This window comes from Bubalus bubalis, chromosome 16 (genome assembly GCF_019923935.1).
Source record: "Bubalus bubalis isolate 160015118507 breed Murrah chromosome 16, NDDB_SH_1, whole genome shotgun sequence".
NCBI lineage: Eukaryota > Metazoa > Chordata > Mammalia > Artiodactyla > Bovidae > Bubalus > Bubalus bubalis.
In genome coordinates, this window is record NC_059172.1 from 42,131,931 (window position 1) to 42,147,587 (window position 15,657).

Genomic DNA, 15,657 nt, shown 5'->3' on the forward strand with positions numbered 1-15,657 from the left:
AGAGCTGGGAATACCAGACCACCTTACCTGCCTCCTGAGAAATCTGTATGCAGGTCAAGAAGCAAAAGTTAGAACCAGACATGGAACAACAGACTGGTTCCAAGTTGGGAAAGGAGTACGTTAAGGCTGTATACTGTCACCCTGCTTCAGTTCAGTTCAGTTCAGTTGCTCAGTTATGTCTGACTCTTTGCAACCTCATGGACTGCAGTACACCAGGCCTTGCTGTCCATCACCAACTCCAGGAGTTTACTCAAACTCATGTCCATTGAACTGGTGATGCCATCCAACCATCTCATCCTCTGTCATCCCCTTCTCCTCCTGCCTTCAATCTTTCCCAGCATCAGGGTGTTTTCCAATGAGTCAGTTCTTCACATCAGATGGCCGATGTATTGGAGTTTCAGCTTCAGCATCAGTCTTTCCAATGAATATTCAGGACTGATTTTCTTTAGGAAGGACTGGTTGGATCTCCTTGCAGTCTAAGGGACTCTCAAGAGTCTTTTCCAACTCCACAGTTCAAAAGCATCAATTCTAAAGGTGCTCAGCTTTCTTTACCTTCCAACTCTCACATCTGTACATAACTACTGGAAAAACCATAGCTTTGACTAGACAGACCTTTGTTGGTAAAGTAATGTCTCTGCTTTTTAACATGTTGTCTAGGTTGGTCATAACTTTTCTTCCAAGGAGTAAGCGTCTTTTAATTTCATGGCTGCAGTCACCATCTGCAGTGATTTTGGAGCCCCAAAATATAAAGTCTGTCACTGTTTCCACTGTTTCCCCATCTATTTGCCATGAAGTGATGGAACTGGATGCCATGATCTTCATTTTCTGAATGTTGAGCTTTAAGCCAACTTTTTCACGCTCCTCTTTCACTTTCATCAAGAGTCTCTTTAGTTCTTCTTCGCTTTCTCCCATAAGGGTGGTGTCATCTGCATATCTGAGGTGATGGTATTTCTCCTGGCAATCTTGATTCCAGCTTGTGCTTCATCCAGCCCAGCATTTCTCATGAAGTACTCTGCATATAAGTTAAATAAGTAGAGCGACAATAGACAGCCTTTATGTATTCCTTTCCTTATTTGGAACCAGTCTGTTGTTCCATGTCCAGTTCTAACTGTTGCTTCTTGACCTGCACACAGATTTCTCAGGAGGCAGGTCAGGTGGTCTGGTATTCTCATTCTGAAGAATTTTCCAAAGTTTTTTTGTGGTCCACACAGTCAAAGGCGTCGGCATAGTCAATAAAGCAGAAGTAGATATTTTTCTGGAACTCTCTTGCTTTTTCGATGATCCAATGGATGTTGGTAAGTTGATCTCTGGTTCCTTCCTCTGCCTTTTCTAAATCCAGCTTGAACATCTGGAAGTTCACGGTTCATGTACTGTTGAAGTCTGGCTTGGAGAATTTTACTTTACTAGTGTGTGAGATAAATGCAATTGTGCAGCAGTTTGAGCATTCTTTGGCATTGCCTTTCTTTTGGACTGGAATGAAAACTGACCTTTTCCAGTCCTGTGGCCACTGCTGAGTCTTCCAAATTTTCTGGCATACTGAGTGCAGCACTTTCACAGCATCATCTTTTAGGATTTGAAATAGCTCAACTGGAATTCCATCACTTCTACTAGCTTTGTTCATAGTGATGCTTCCTAAGGCCCACTTGACTTCGCATCCATCATGGGAAATGTCAAGCTGGATGAAGCACAAGCTGGAATCAAGATTGCCAGGAGAAAGCTCAATCATCTCAGATATGCAGATGACACCACCCTTATGGGAGAAAGTGAAGAAGAACTAAAGAGCCTCGATGAAACTGAAACAGAAGAGTGAAAATGTTGGCTTAAAACTCAATATTTAGAAAACTAAGATCATGGCATCCGATCCCATCATTTCATGGCAAATAGATGGGGAAACAATGGAAACAGTGAGAGACTTTATATTTGGGGGCTCCAAAATCACTGGGCATGGTGACTGCAGCCATGAAAATTAAAAGATGCTTGCTCCTTGGAAGAAAAGCTATGACCAACCTAGACAGCATATTAAAAAACAGAGACATTACTTTTCCAACAAAGGTCTGTTTAGTCACAGCTACGGTTTTTCCAGTAGTCATGTATGGATGTGAGAGTTGGACTATAAAGAAAGCTGAGCCCCAAAGAATTGATGCTTTTGAACTGTGGTGTTGGAGAAGACTCTTGAGAGTCCCTTGGACTGCAAGGAGATCAAACCAGTCAATCCTGAAGGAAATCAGTCCTGAATATTCATTGGAAGGACTGATGCTGAAACTGAAACTCCAATACTTTGGCCATCTGATGTGAAGAACTGACTCATTGGAGAAGACCCTGATGCTGGGAAAGATTGAAGGCAGGAGGAGAAAGGGACGACAGAGGATGAGATGGCTGGATGGCATCACCGACTAGATGGACATGAGTTTGAGCAAGCTGGTGAGGGACAAGGAAACCTGACGTGCTGCAGTCCATGGAGTCGCAGAGTTGGACACGACTGAGCAACTGAACTGAACTGATAGATATATACATATATATGCATTTCAGTTGCTCAGTCGTGTCTGACTCTTAGTGACTCTATGGACTGTAGCCCACCAGGCTCCACTGTCGGAGGGACTTTTCAGGCAAGAATACTGGAGTGGGTTGCCACTTCCTCCTCTAGGGGATTTTCCCAATCCAGGTATTGAACCTGTGTCTCCTCCAGTGCAAGTGGATTCATTACTATTGAGCCACTGGGAAAGTCCAATATGTATGTTTATATATTCTTTTTCAGATACTTTTCCATTATAGGTTATTACAGCATATGCATTTATATCCCTAAAAGACTGAAACATTATAGATAAAATTATCTCCTTTAACCACAACACTTTCCCACTCAGTCCCATTTCTGCTCTCAATGTCCAGTGGTAACTGCTACCATGAGTTTGGGGTGTATCCATCCGTCCCATTCCCTATAATTTTATCTGAGTATGTATATGTATCCATATCCATCACCAATGGACTGTGATGTTGTGTGTTCTTAAATTTATGTTAATGGTATCATGATGCATGTACCAATTTGCATGTTGCTTTTAACACCCAAAATGGTTTTTGAGATCAATTTAGGTTGATATATGAAATATACTAGGTTGGCCAAAAAGTTTGTTTGGGTTTTTCTGTAAGATGTTACAGAAAACCTAAATGAATATTTTGGCCAACCCAATACTACTTTTATTTTATCCATTCCTTTTTGATAAAAATATCAACTATTTCTATCTTTTTGCTATTATAAACAGTGCTCCAGAGGACATCCTCATACTGTTTTTTTTGTATAGATAGGTGAAAGTTTCTTTGAGATACAAACCCAGAAGTGTAATCGCTAACTCACAGGGTATGTACCTTTTAAAAAATGTTTCATTGTGGTTAAACACACATATAACATAAAATTTACTGTGGTTAAACACACATATAACATAAAATTTACCACCTTAACCATATTTAAGTGTACAGTTCAGTAGTGTTAAGTATATTCACAATAGTGTGCAATCAATCTCCAGAACTCTTTTTATCTTGCAAAACTGAAACTCTAAGAGTATGTACATTTTTAACACATTATTAAGTTCATGACTTAGTTCATCTACTAAAGTGTGAGCTTTATATGATCAATATCTTATTAATTTCTACACCATGTCTACTATCATTGTTCAACAGGTAAATGCATAACAAATGTTTGTTGAGTAAATGAAAGAACCAAGTAATTAAGAGGAGTAATATAATTTTCACAATTATAGTGAGACAAAATTTCCTCATTACACAGATGAGGTACTGGACTCAGTTCTGGGAACCCCAATTATTTGAAACTTATCCTATAAGCCAAAAAGGGACACTCATGACCTCTGAACAGACAAAATAGCTGACCAAAGAAAAAAAGAATCAATGCTCTAAAGTGTATGTGCTTTAGAGGATCCCTCCTGAACTTATATTTGAGGTCTACTTACTATTTTACAAATTTTATTATATAGCATTTTTGATGCCAAAATTAGATTATAAAAATATACAAAACAGGCATTTTTAAATAATCACCCTTTGTTGCAAATAGAGAGATGTACTAGTCAGATTCCCTCTTGAGAAAGGGCTTTTTGCCCAGCTGCAGGAAAGGTGATGGCCTTCATCTGTTAACTCCTTGATCATCCTTATCTTTCCAGCCTCTGTCACTCTCTTCTTAGAGTGACTCAAACCAATGACCATGGAAGGTGGTGGTACAAAGTCCTGGCTCTTACCACAGATCACAGGACACCTCCAGTAAGGCAATCTTTGCTCCAAAGCTCCCTGTTGGCAGCAGAGAATTTGTACCACATCTAACTACTACATCTACCCAATCTGGCTTCCTCCTCTTTCTTTTCAGAGGAGTAACTTCCCAATGACTTTTTCCACTTGTAACTTCAACCCAACATTTGCTTCCTAAAGAAACCTAACTCTATCCTAATACTATAATTCCAATTACCAGAGATAAATACTTCCTTCCAGTCTATTTACCATGAATATATGTACCTTTTTTCTTTTAGGCCGCACCAGAGGCCTGCTGGATTTTAGTTCCCCAACTAGGGATTGAACACAGTCCCTGGCAATGAAAGTGCCAAATCCTAACCACTGGACAGCAAGGGAATTCCCTGAAGACACATACTTTTGCCTTTTATTTTCACTCATTTAAAATTAGCATTTTACTATGAAATTAAATAATTCTCAAAACTGTTATTTAATAAAATCATGATTGTACCATGATTTTTTAAATTATTGTCTTATGTTAGACATTTATATTATTACTAGTTTTTAAATAAATAATCCTGCAATGACTATTGGGAGAAGGCAATGGCACCCCACTCCAGTACTCTTGCCTGGAAAATCCCATGGATGGCAGAGCCTGGTAGGCTGCAGTCCATGGGGTCGCTAAGAGTCGGACACGACTGAGTGACTTCGCTTTCACTTTTCACTTTTATGCACTGGAGAAGGAAATGGCAATCCACTCCAGTGTTCTTGCCTGGAGAATCCCAGAGATGGGGGAGCCTGGTGGGCTTCTGTCTATGGGGTCGCGCAGAGTCGGACACGACTGAAGCGACTTAGCAGCAGCAGCAGCAATGACTATTGTATATAAATCTCTGCTCATATCTGTATTTATCACCTTAAGATAAACAAATAGAAATTAAATTACTGAGACAAGTTTGTATGCTTTTATTTTTACCACATTATAAATGAATGAAGTTTAAAAATATCTCACTGGAAATATTCCTTGACATATTGAAAAATATTTCAATACTTCAATACCCTAGACAAGATAGAGTGAAAAACACTTATCTTCTGCCTCATTCCTCTTTATAACCCAAACACAACCAGTTTCCACTTTCCATGTTGCTTCAGGTATATACCATCATATATTAAAAAGAAAAATGTGTTTCTGTTGCTATGTGTTAAACTTGCTCTATTGCCTTCGTGTTGTGGTAGATGAGGATGTAGAACTGTGACAAATACACCACACACCTAACTCCACTTCTTCTTCCCTATCTTCCCAGAGTAGTTAAATCATAATTTTAACTTACATTAATAATCAATGCAGATTCTTTACTGTCTGAGCCACAGACGGCAATCAATGTTTATATTATGATCAACATCTATAATTTTCAGAGTTGAAAAGTACACTCTTACTCCTGTATTGTAAAACTCTGCAGCTGCTGCTGCTAAGTCACTTCAGTCGTGTCCGACTCTGTGCGACCCCATAGACAGCAGCCCACCAGGCTCACCTGTCCCTGGGATTCTCCAGGCAAGAATACTGGAGTGGGTTGCCATTTCCTTCACCAATGCATGAAACTCTAGCCAATAAGAAATGGATACCAATGCAGTGACTTTTTAAAAAGAAACAATGTTTCTCTGGGACTTCCCTGGTTATCCAGTGATTAAGATTTTGCCTGTCCACTGCAGGAGGTTCAGGAACCAAGATTCTGCAAGCCTCCTGCGGCAGTCAAAAAATTTAGTAACTAACTAAATAACTAGATAAATAATTTTTTAAAAAGTAAAACATGTTCATGATGGAAATGTTTAAGAAAGAACCTGAGATCTAATGTAATCAAAGTCCTTGTGTAAAATACTCCTCTTGCCACCTCTCTGATCCCTTGTCTTCTTTCCAAGTACTGAATTGAATCAGTGCTACCTGGGATATCTGCAGAGTGTCATTGAGATGTCCTTGACCCTGAGGTCCTTTGGAGCATCCACTCTGACAACTTGCAGATCTGTGCTGCCCTTCTCTCTCTGATCAGGTGGAAAAGCCTGTCCCTTTCTCACGCAAAGCTTTTTTTCACAGGGAAATCCCACAGCAGTGTGTGCCAAGTGTGCCTAACAATTCAGTTCTTTCAGGGAGCTACCCAGAAAGGTACGTGGGCTCCTGGTGAGTTGGCTGCTTCGTTTTAGTACACAACCTTCTCCTTCCTTGGACTGACTGGAGGCAGGTTCAAATACAGCTTTATAAAATCCTCACAAACACCCTCCCCTAGCATTCAGGCCTGGTGGCTGATTCCACCCTCTATGGAAACTCCTTCCTCAGTTGTGGAAGTTTCCCTTAAGGAATCCATTACTTCCCACAATCTGTGTTTCATCAAACAATATTCATTTTAAAACCCAAATTTTATTTTCCATAGTACTTCTGGATCCAAGAAAATCAAGGGAAGGGGCTGTTTCAGACATCGTGTAACAACAGTCCAGAGCCCAGCATGACTTCCAGGTTCTGCACCAACCATGACACTGATATATAACGATAATCAGAGTGCTGGCAACTCCGCCAAGCCACCAGTTACCCTCCGTATGTTACTTCCTCTGTGAAATTTTCCCTGTACCCCTCTACTCACTGAGTTGCTTCCTCTCTTGTCCTTGGGCTTCCCCGATAGCTCAGTCAGTAAAGAATCTTCCTTCAGTGCAGGAGACCAGGGTTCGATCCCTGATCAGGAAGATTCCCTGGAGAAGGAAACGGCAACCCACGCCAGTATCCTTGCCTGGAGAATTCCATGGACAGAAGAGCCTGGCAGGCTGCAGTCCATGGGGTCGCAAAGAGTTGGGCACGACTGAGCGACTTTCACTTCACTTTCACTTGTCCGAACTTCGAGCAGAGCTCTTACTACGCCTATACACCCCCTCTCAGCCCTGACAGGGCAGGAAACTGTGCCAAATGCAGGACGAAGAGTAAGGATAAATATTTATAGGAGGGATGAGGATTTGGGTAGTCCAGGCTACATTCTAGGGCTTAAACACCAGGAAAGGGACTTTCTATCAAGTCGAAAAACAACAAGGAGGTGTTACGTTTTCTTGAGGCAGGGCAATTGGCTTGCACAAAGCAGCGTGCCTTAAAAATATGCCAGGTCATTGAGTGAGAGTCGGATGGGAATGCGGGAAAACCATTTAGGAAGTCACCCGCGGTGATCCTGCATTGAAATGTGAAGTGCAAGAAGGTTGCAGTGGCGGGGAAAGGAAGAACTACATCCGAAAGGTATTTCAAAAGAAATAATAACCAAGGTAGATTTGCTGAGTTCCCGCTATTTGTTAGGCTGGGCCAACAGCACCGAAGTGGGTGTGGACTCAGCCCTATTTCACCCAGGTGCAAAGTGAGGTTGACCAGATTGAATGATTCTCTAGGGATGACCCACCCGACAAGTGGCAATGTTGAGCTTCCAGCTTAGGTCGTGGGGCTGCCGAAGCTTCAACTGGCCCAGCCCAGTCACCCAAGCTCTGCACAGGTGGGCTGTGGACAGTTCTCCTAAATTTCTCAGTTCACTGAGAGGAGCCTCGCAGGGCCCTGGAGTTCAGGGCTGCTTTACAAGCTGCCGAGCCCTGTCGGGACCTTAGAGCTCGGCGCTTACGAGGGGAAAAAGGCTCGTGGCCGCGGAGGCTGGAGCTGACCGGGGCCCGGCCGAGCGGAAGCGGCTGAGTCACGGCAGTGCCAGAACGCTGCCGGCAGTTTAAGATTAGTGAGCCGTGACGCTCGGCGGCCGCACCTGCGGAACTGTCGGGAACCCCAGCTGAGCCGAAGCGATGAGTCAGCGCAGGTGACGCCCGCGGACGTTGGTGTGGAGGGCGGCCGCGTGGCTCCACGACCTCCGCGCCTCCGGCTCCCTAGGGCTGCGGATGGCGGATCCCAGGCCCTCCCCTTACATCCGCTCCGCAGAGATTAGGCGCAGGTTTTCCGTGATCCCGCCCTGAGATTGGAATCTGAGACCCAAATTTGACATCTTCAGGATTCCCCAAACAACAGATGCTGTGTGCAGGTTTCAGTGGAAGCTCCTGACCTTGTGAAAAGCTCCTGACCTGTGTGTCTCATAGACTGAGTGGGTGTTGAAGATCAAAGTGGGTGGGTTTCCCAGAACCAAAACTGATTTGCTCAGTTCCCAAGTTTAGTAAATAATAATGAAAACAAAACACTCACTTTTTCTTTTCTTTCTTTCTTTTTTCTTTTTTTGATGCAAGAGAAGAACTTCCAGAATTCCAAGAGAAAATGAACCTTGGTTTTCTGAGATGACTCCCAACACGGTGGGAGCATGCCAGAGGGAACTCCAGAGATCCCTGATAAACGTGATCTGAAAGTCTTTCTCCAGTTTCTCCCCACTTGTGCAATGCTGAAGCCAGAACCCATTTTAGTATGATGATGTTTTATTGTTCCTTGTTTATTTTTTAGTTAAAAGATGACACCACAGAAATTGCTGCGGGGGAGGGGAATGACACCTAATCACAGTCCATCAACCAGAAACCACAATTACTTCTGTTTCTCTCTTTACATTACTGTTCATAAAGAAGAGATTTTTCACATAGCTGCAACAGAGCCCTCATTTTCTGTTTTACCGTTTTCAGGTAATGTTATGTAAACATTGGCCCCTGTCGCACAGACCTTCAGGATCATTATTTTAAATTACTGCATTATGCTTACCACATAAACTATGCTCCTGTTGCTATGCGTGTAGGTTGTTTTGTTGACTGTAGGATGTTGACTGCTCTCATTTCTGATTGTCAGTCTTTGTCCTCCATCCGAAAACGTTCTCACTGGGCAAAATGAGGAAACTTATGAGGAAAAGTGTTTGCCAACCATTGCCTTACAGGAAAACTTATTTTCTTTTTAAGAGTTGGCATCATTTCCCCAAATAGTCTTTTGATGTTTTATCCCACTTGAATCATCATAGCATTTTTTGAATGTTGTTCGGTATACATTTTAAAAGACAAGGACTTTCCAGGAGTCTGACAGAAGAGGGATTCAGAGTTGTGTTATGAGACATTTTCAGATTTTCATCAAGCAAGTTTGTGTTAAATTGCCACTGTTTGCTGTCTTCTGTATGACTCAGAATATGTTATTTAACCTCAGTCTCAGTTTTCTCGTCAGAAAGACGGGGATAATAATAGTACATAGTTCATTAATTGTTGTGAGAATTAAATGAGATCATATTTGCAATGTGAGTGCTTAAAATGCCTGAACATAATACTCAGTAAGTATTTACTTTAAATAGTATCGTGTTTTTGCTATCAAAGAGAGAGCAATGGCTCTATACTAATGACCGGCAACATCTGCCATGGCTACCAAAGCTGAAACGGTAGAAGTATTTCCTTACAAACTTTCCCCACCCTTTGAAAGTCAACTCCATGTGTTAAGTCTTCTTAATCAGATCAGTAGTTTCATAGAGAAAAATGATAAAGCTGAAAATAGGTACATAATGTCATCTGATCTTTTTTTAAGGTTTTTTTCTTAGTTTATTTTTTGGTTGTGCTGGGTCTTTGTTGCTGCATGCAGGCTTTCTATAGTTGTGGACAGCCGGGGCTACTTTTCATTGTGGTGCACAGGCTTCTCTTGCAGAGCACAGGCTCTAGGCACACGGGCTCAGTAGTTTCAACTCATGGGTTCCAGAGCACAGGTTCTCAGTACTTGTGGCACACAGGCTTTGTTGCTCCTCAGTATGTGAAATCTTCCCAGACCAGGGATCGAACCCGTGTTCCCTGCACTGGCAGGCAGGTTTTTATCCACTGTACCACCAGGGAAGTCCAGATCTTTCAAACAGTTTTACCTTTAGAAAGTTGGACCTGTCTAGGGTAAAGACCGAAGGTGGGAGAGAAGACGATCAAGAAGCTGTTACGTTCCATTTTAGACTCCTCTGCACTACTTTGTCACTGTGCACACATATTACTTACTTTTTCTTTGTAATTTTGTGTAGCCTGAATGCTTGCTTTGAGTCAGACAGTTTGATGGTTCTTCAAACTGAAAACTAGTAGTAAGTCCCAGGTGTGATTCTGGTGGAAAACACAGTAGAATTTTTGCTTTTTCATTTTTCTGTCTTAGGCATTGTTTTCAACTACTGCTATTCATTCATCCATTCAACATATACTCGTTAAGTGGCTATTATGTGTTGGACACTACTCTTGTTGATTAAGACATTCCTCAACAGGCAAATAAAGTTTGAAACACGTGTGGCCAGCTACACAGAATGGATTTTTGTTAAAGACTTCTGTAATTGTTGGTCCTTGCACTTGTTGCTACTGAATCTTGAGATGATCTGACAGAATGTAGCTTTCTTTGCAACAGAGCTGTACCTAAAACATTCTATTTCAGACTCCAGAGTCTTGCACATATGAAACAGAGGTAGGATTGACTTTGGGCCCTGTGGTGAGGGAAATTCTTCCACAACACTACTTTTCTGGAGTTCTGCCCAAAGATAATGTTATATCAAAGGGCCCTGTGGGTGCACTTGCTGGAGAAATTATTTGGTTCATATCAATTCAATTCAAAATCAAGTATTGAGTGCCTACTATTAAAGCACTGGGGTAGGAATGGGTATGCATGCTAAGTCGCTTCACTTGTGTCCGACTCTTTGTGACCCTGTGGACTGTAGTCCACCAGGCTCCTCTGTCCTTGGGATTTTCCAGGCAGGAATAATGGAGTGGGTTGCCATGCCCTCCTCCAGGAGATCTTCCCGATGAGCCAACTATGGAAACAACCCAGACCTTGAAGCTCATTATCTTTTAAGGCCTTAAATCTTCGTGAAGGGCTTCCCTGGTGATCTAGTGGTTAAGAATCCACCTGCCACTGCAGGGGACACAAGTTCAATCACTGGTCCAGGAATATCCCACATGCTGTAGGGCAACTAAGCCCATGTGCCACAACTACTGAGCCCGAAAGAGAACCACCACAATGAAAAGCCCATGCCCTGAAACTAAAGAGTAACCTCCTCTTGCTGCAACTAGAGAAAGCCTGTGTGCAGCAACAAAGACAAATAAATAAGTAAACAGCCAAAAATAAATAAATTAAAAAAAATTTTTAATGTAATCTTCCTCATTAAAAAAACAAAATCTTCCTGAAAATTGTTCTGATCTAGGTACTTCTCTTTTTAAAAAATCTTGAATGGATCTCTTTTGCTTTCAAAAAAATTAGTTTTTCATCTCAAAAAATGCTAAATGAGTACTGGGCACTGTGCTAGGGGTTGATGATACCATTTTAAAAAATTACCATTACTGCTTGCATTATTGTTGATGGCATCTCATCCACCAATACAATGCACTTAAATCAGTCTGAATTGTAGCCAGAACAGGTATAATTTTGTCTTGTATTGCTGCAAGCATCTGACCACTGCTTTATGACTTCTAGTGTAGCTGTTTCATGAGAAACTGCATATTAAAATATACATTATTTTGTTATATCACTTCCCTTTTATTTCTTCCTTGTATTAAAGCACTATATTGATTCTCTAAAAATATGTGTATTTAGTCTATAGTATTTATAATCCTCATTTAAGAATAGCATAGAAGACATTACAAGAAGATGTCTGATAAAATTGAGAACAACTGGCCTAGTCAAATAAATCTAAATGGCTCATTTTGGCACTTATGGCCATCATTGTATGGTCTCAGGTTTATTTTTCTTTGCTATACCTAGGATCAGGCAAAGTTGCTTCACTTGATATTAGCACTTTTGGAGCAGTGCCTTCTGCTCCTACAGCTCTGAGGTCACTTTGTTCTATGCCACTGGGCTCTGTCAACTTTGACACATCCAATTGATCAGTCTATTCATAGTCTGTCCAACTGCCCAAGAGAGATATTCAATAGGAATGACAATAATTAACCAGATCAATCAAATTTTCTCTTGCAAAGATTGAATTTGAGATCCAGACAGATAATTAGTTAACAGCAGGATCAGAAGATGAAAAACATACAGAAAAAAAGCTGTAACTAGATATTATAACACAGTGGAAGCCAGGAGTAGACAGAAGTTCTTGAATATGCAGAAACAAAATGAGAAGCAGTATTAGCAGGAGCACCAGATACAGAGAGTGTCCCTACCTGGTCTGTGGCAGACCCTTAGAAAGGGGCCCAGACAAAGTATGTGTTCCCTTGAGCTGCCTTGGATCTAGTATAACCTTCCAGTTCCCAGACAGAATTTAATCCCCCACAAGGTCTTAGTCCTATGTGACTGAGATTCCTGTCTTCTTTATTCTTCCACGTTGCCTTGGAGAAATCTATCACTTAAGATAATGTGATCTTTGCAACCAAAGATCCTAACTACCAGCTACTACAAATCATGCTATCCCATTGCTATGCCCCTGACATAGCCTCTATTTACAACGTTCTGCTCCCATGGTCTTGTTTCATGATTCAGTGTCATGTACAGAGTCCAGCTCAGACTCCACCTCCTCCATCCTGAATCTTAGCTGCAAGTAATGCTTTTCTCTCTCCTTGGAGCTCCCGTTTCTACTTCTCTTAAGAATATATCTCTCTCCGAACTCTGTTACAGAAAAACATCACCTTTATCAGGCTTCCCTGGTGGCTCAGACAGTAAAGAATCTGCCTGCAATACAGGAGATCGGAGTTCAGTCCCTGGGTTGGGAAGATTCCCTGGAGAAGGGGCTACCCACTCCAGTATTCTTGCTTGGAGAATTCCATGGACACAGGATCCTGGCTGGCTACAGTCCATGGGGTCGAGAAGAGTCAGACATGACTGAGCAAATTACACTTTCACTTTCTAAGACTATTTCTCACTCCCAACTCTGTTACAGAAAAACATCACCTCTATCAAATTATGAGTACCTTGAAGTAAATACATTGACTATTTTATCTCTGTTACCCTTCACAGCAGAGCTAAACATAAAATCATGCATAGAATAGATGCTTAATTCTTTGCTTCTCCTTCTACTGATACATTGCCTATCTTCTCCCTATTTACTTCTCAGTCTTAGTTTGTTCATGGTGTCAGTTATTTTTAAGAACATGGCTTTGAGGGTGGGAGGGAGGCTCAAGGGGGAAGGAAATTATAGCTAATTCACTCTGTTGTACAACAGAAACCAATGCAACATTGTAAAGTAATTATACTCCAATTAAAAAAAAAAAAGAAAAGAACATGGCCATTGAGCCTGAACTGGTTTGTACATAGTTTTACTTGATATATAGGGCAGCATCATGTCCTATGCACTGGGCATCACAAGAATATACCCAGATATTTTAAATGAAATATTTCCAGTAGCCCTGAAATATTTTCAGTTGACAGTTCCTACTACTTCATTACTGATTTCTTCTAATGGCATTACCACTCTCCAAATCACTCAGATTTAAAAACTTTGAGTCATCCAAACAAGTAAAACCGAACCACCATAAAACAAAACCAAGCTGAATTTGACCCACGAGCCATAGTTCTCCAACACCAGATCTAGAACCCTGGAAACGTGGCAACTCTCTTTTTTGAGCTGGCAAGAGACACTTACAGGGGTTTTGCCTGCCACGGATACCTCTGGCATATCACATCTACTGAGTCATATGACCCAAGTGGCAGAATAGCTTGCTCTGTTGCTTGGACTTGCTACAAAGCATACAGTTGCTTGGACCTCAGTCGCAGGTCCCTCTCTTGCTCTTAGTCTCACTCAAAAATAGGAGCTTTCTGTATTGCCAAAGTGGCTTTTGCTGCTCTCATAATTGAAAGAGGTCCAGCAAGCATAGTTTCTTTTGCTTTCTTTCCTAGTACAAGGTGAAGCAACTTGTCCTTTAAGTTTTAAGGGATGCCACAAACCATTGGATCACTAAACACTTCACCAACGTGGTAGTTTTAAATTTTCATGAGTTTACATGGCCTACATATGTATTACTAGGGCTTTGGGAAGTATTTAATACTCCTGCTCACCAGATCTAATTAGTATGATGTTCTGACTACGGTGATGTTCTGTAGAATGTTAAGAGATCAAGGTCACTGCAGACTGTATATACAGTGACAAAGTAGGAGAATTATTATTATTATTATTATTTTAAGATTTATTTTTCTGGCTGGTGGGTAAGTCCTCTTCATTGCTGATGCAGGCCTTCTCTAATTGTGGAGGGGCTGCTCTCTAGTTGCAGAATGCAGGCTTCTTATTGCGGTGGCTTCTTTTGTTGTGGAGCACAGGCTCTAGGCTCATGGGCTGAATAGGTGTGGTTCACGGGCTTAGTTGCCCTGCAGCATGTGGGATCTTCCCGGACCAAGGGTTGAACTGGTGTCCCTTGGCATTGCCAGGTGGATTCTTAACCACTGGACCACCAGGGAAGCCCCAAAGTAGGAGAATTAAATAAAACAGCCCTGGGGCAAGACACTGCTGCTGCTGCTGCTAAGTCGCTTCAGTCGTGTCCGACTCTGTGCGACCCCTTAGACGGCAGCCCACCAAGCTCCCCCGTCCCTGGGGTTCTCCAGGCAAGAACACTGGAGCAAGTTGCCACTTCCTTCTCCAATGCATGAAAGTGAAAAGTGAAAGTGAAGTCGCTCAGTCGTGCCGGACTCTGTGCGACCCCATGGACTGCAGCCCACCAGGCTCCTCTATCCATGGGATTTTCCAGGCAAGAGTACTGGAGTGGGGTGCCATTGCCTTCTCCTGGGCAAAACACTAAATGGGTACTAATGTCGTTTCCACTAAAGACAAAATGGTTTGGGCCCTTACTTTCTATATAGCCATAACCATTTACTAATTGCTAGAAGCTGTGTTGATGTGTTGACAGTTCCTTGTATTCAAGCTTCGAAAGAGCCATCCCCAGCAAGATATTAGGACCAGCTCCAAGTGTGCTCCTGCCAGAGAGCTGAATCTGAGTCTTGGGTGAGTGTCTCCATGTCAGTAAATTCTCACCTATTTGGTTTAAAATAGTCCACTCCCTTGCTCTAACTCTCTCAAGATAAGCTCTTTCGGTTTCGGTTGTGACATATTAGCCAAGTCCTATAGTTCTTTTGCTGTGTAATTTATTTTCTCTTGGAGCAGGAAGAATATTTTTCCTCCTGGGCTATCCTGAGACCTAACCCTGGCTATCAGTATTATGAGCCCAGAGCAATGAGGGGTGACAAGGATGGATCTTAAGAAGGACAAGTCATCTTATGAGTCATCCGCTCAGGTTAAATCTTCTCAGGGTCCTCAAGGGAAGGGAGGTTTCTTTCCTTCAGCTAGAGGAAGGAAGGGCTTCTTCTGCTAAGCTGGAGGACTTAAGAGAATCCAGGGGTTCAAAATTCTCATGCTTGTCCATCTAAGTATCTTTATCCTGGTTTTCTTTTTTTTATTAATTTTTATTGTAGTACGGTTGCTTTACAATGTTTTGTTAGTTTCTGCTGTACAGCAAAGTGAATCAGCTATATGTATACATATATACCTTCTTTTTTAGATTTCCTTCACATTTAGGTCACCACAGAGC

At 41.8% G+C, this 15,657-nt stretch overlaps 1 long non-coding RNA gene across 1 annotated transcript; it reads left to right on the forward strand.

Annotated features, from left to right (window-relative positions):
- The first annotated feature begins 6,135 nt into the window (after nucleotides 1-6,135).
- On the forward strand, nucleotides 6,136-9,053 carry LOC123329626. Its single transcript, XR_006545159.1, has 2 exons — nucleotides 6,136-8,347; nucleotides 8,464-9,053. It is a non-coding gene; the product is annotated as an uncharacterized LOC123329626 (long non-coding RNA).
- The last annotated feature ends 6,604 nt before the right edge of the window (nucleotides 9,054-15,657 follow it).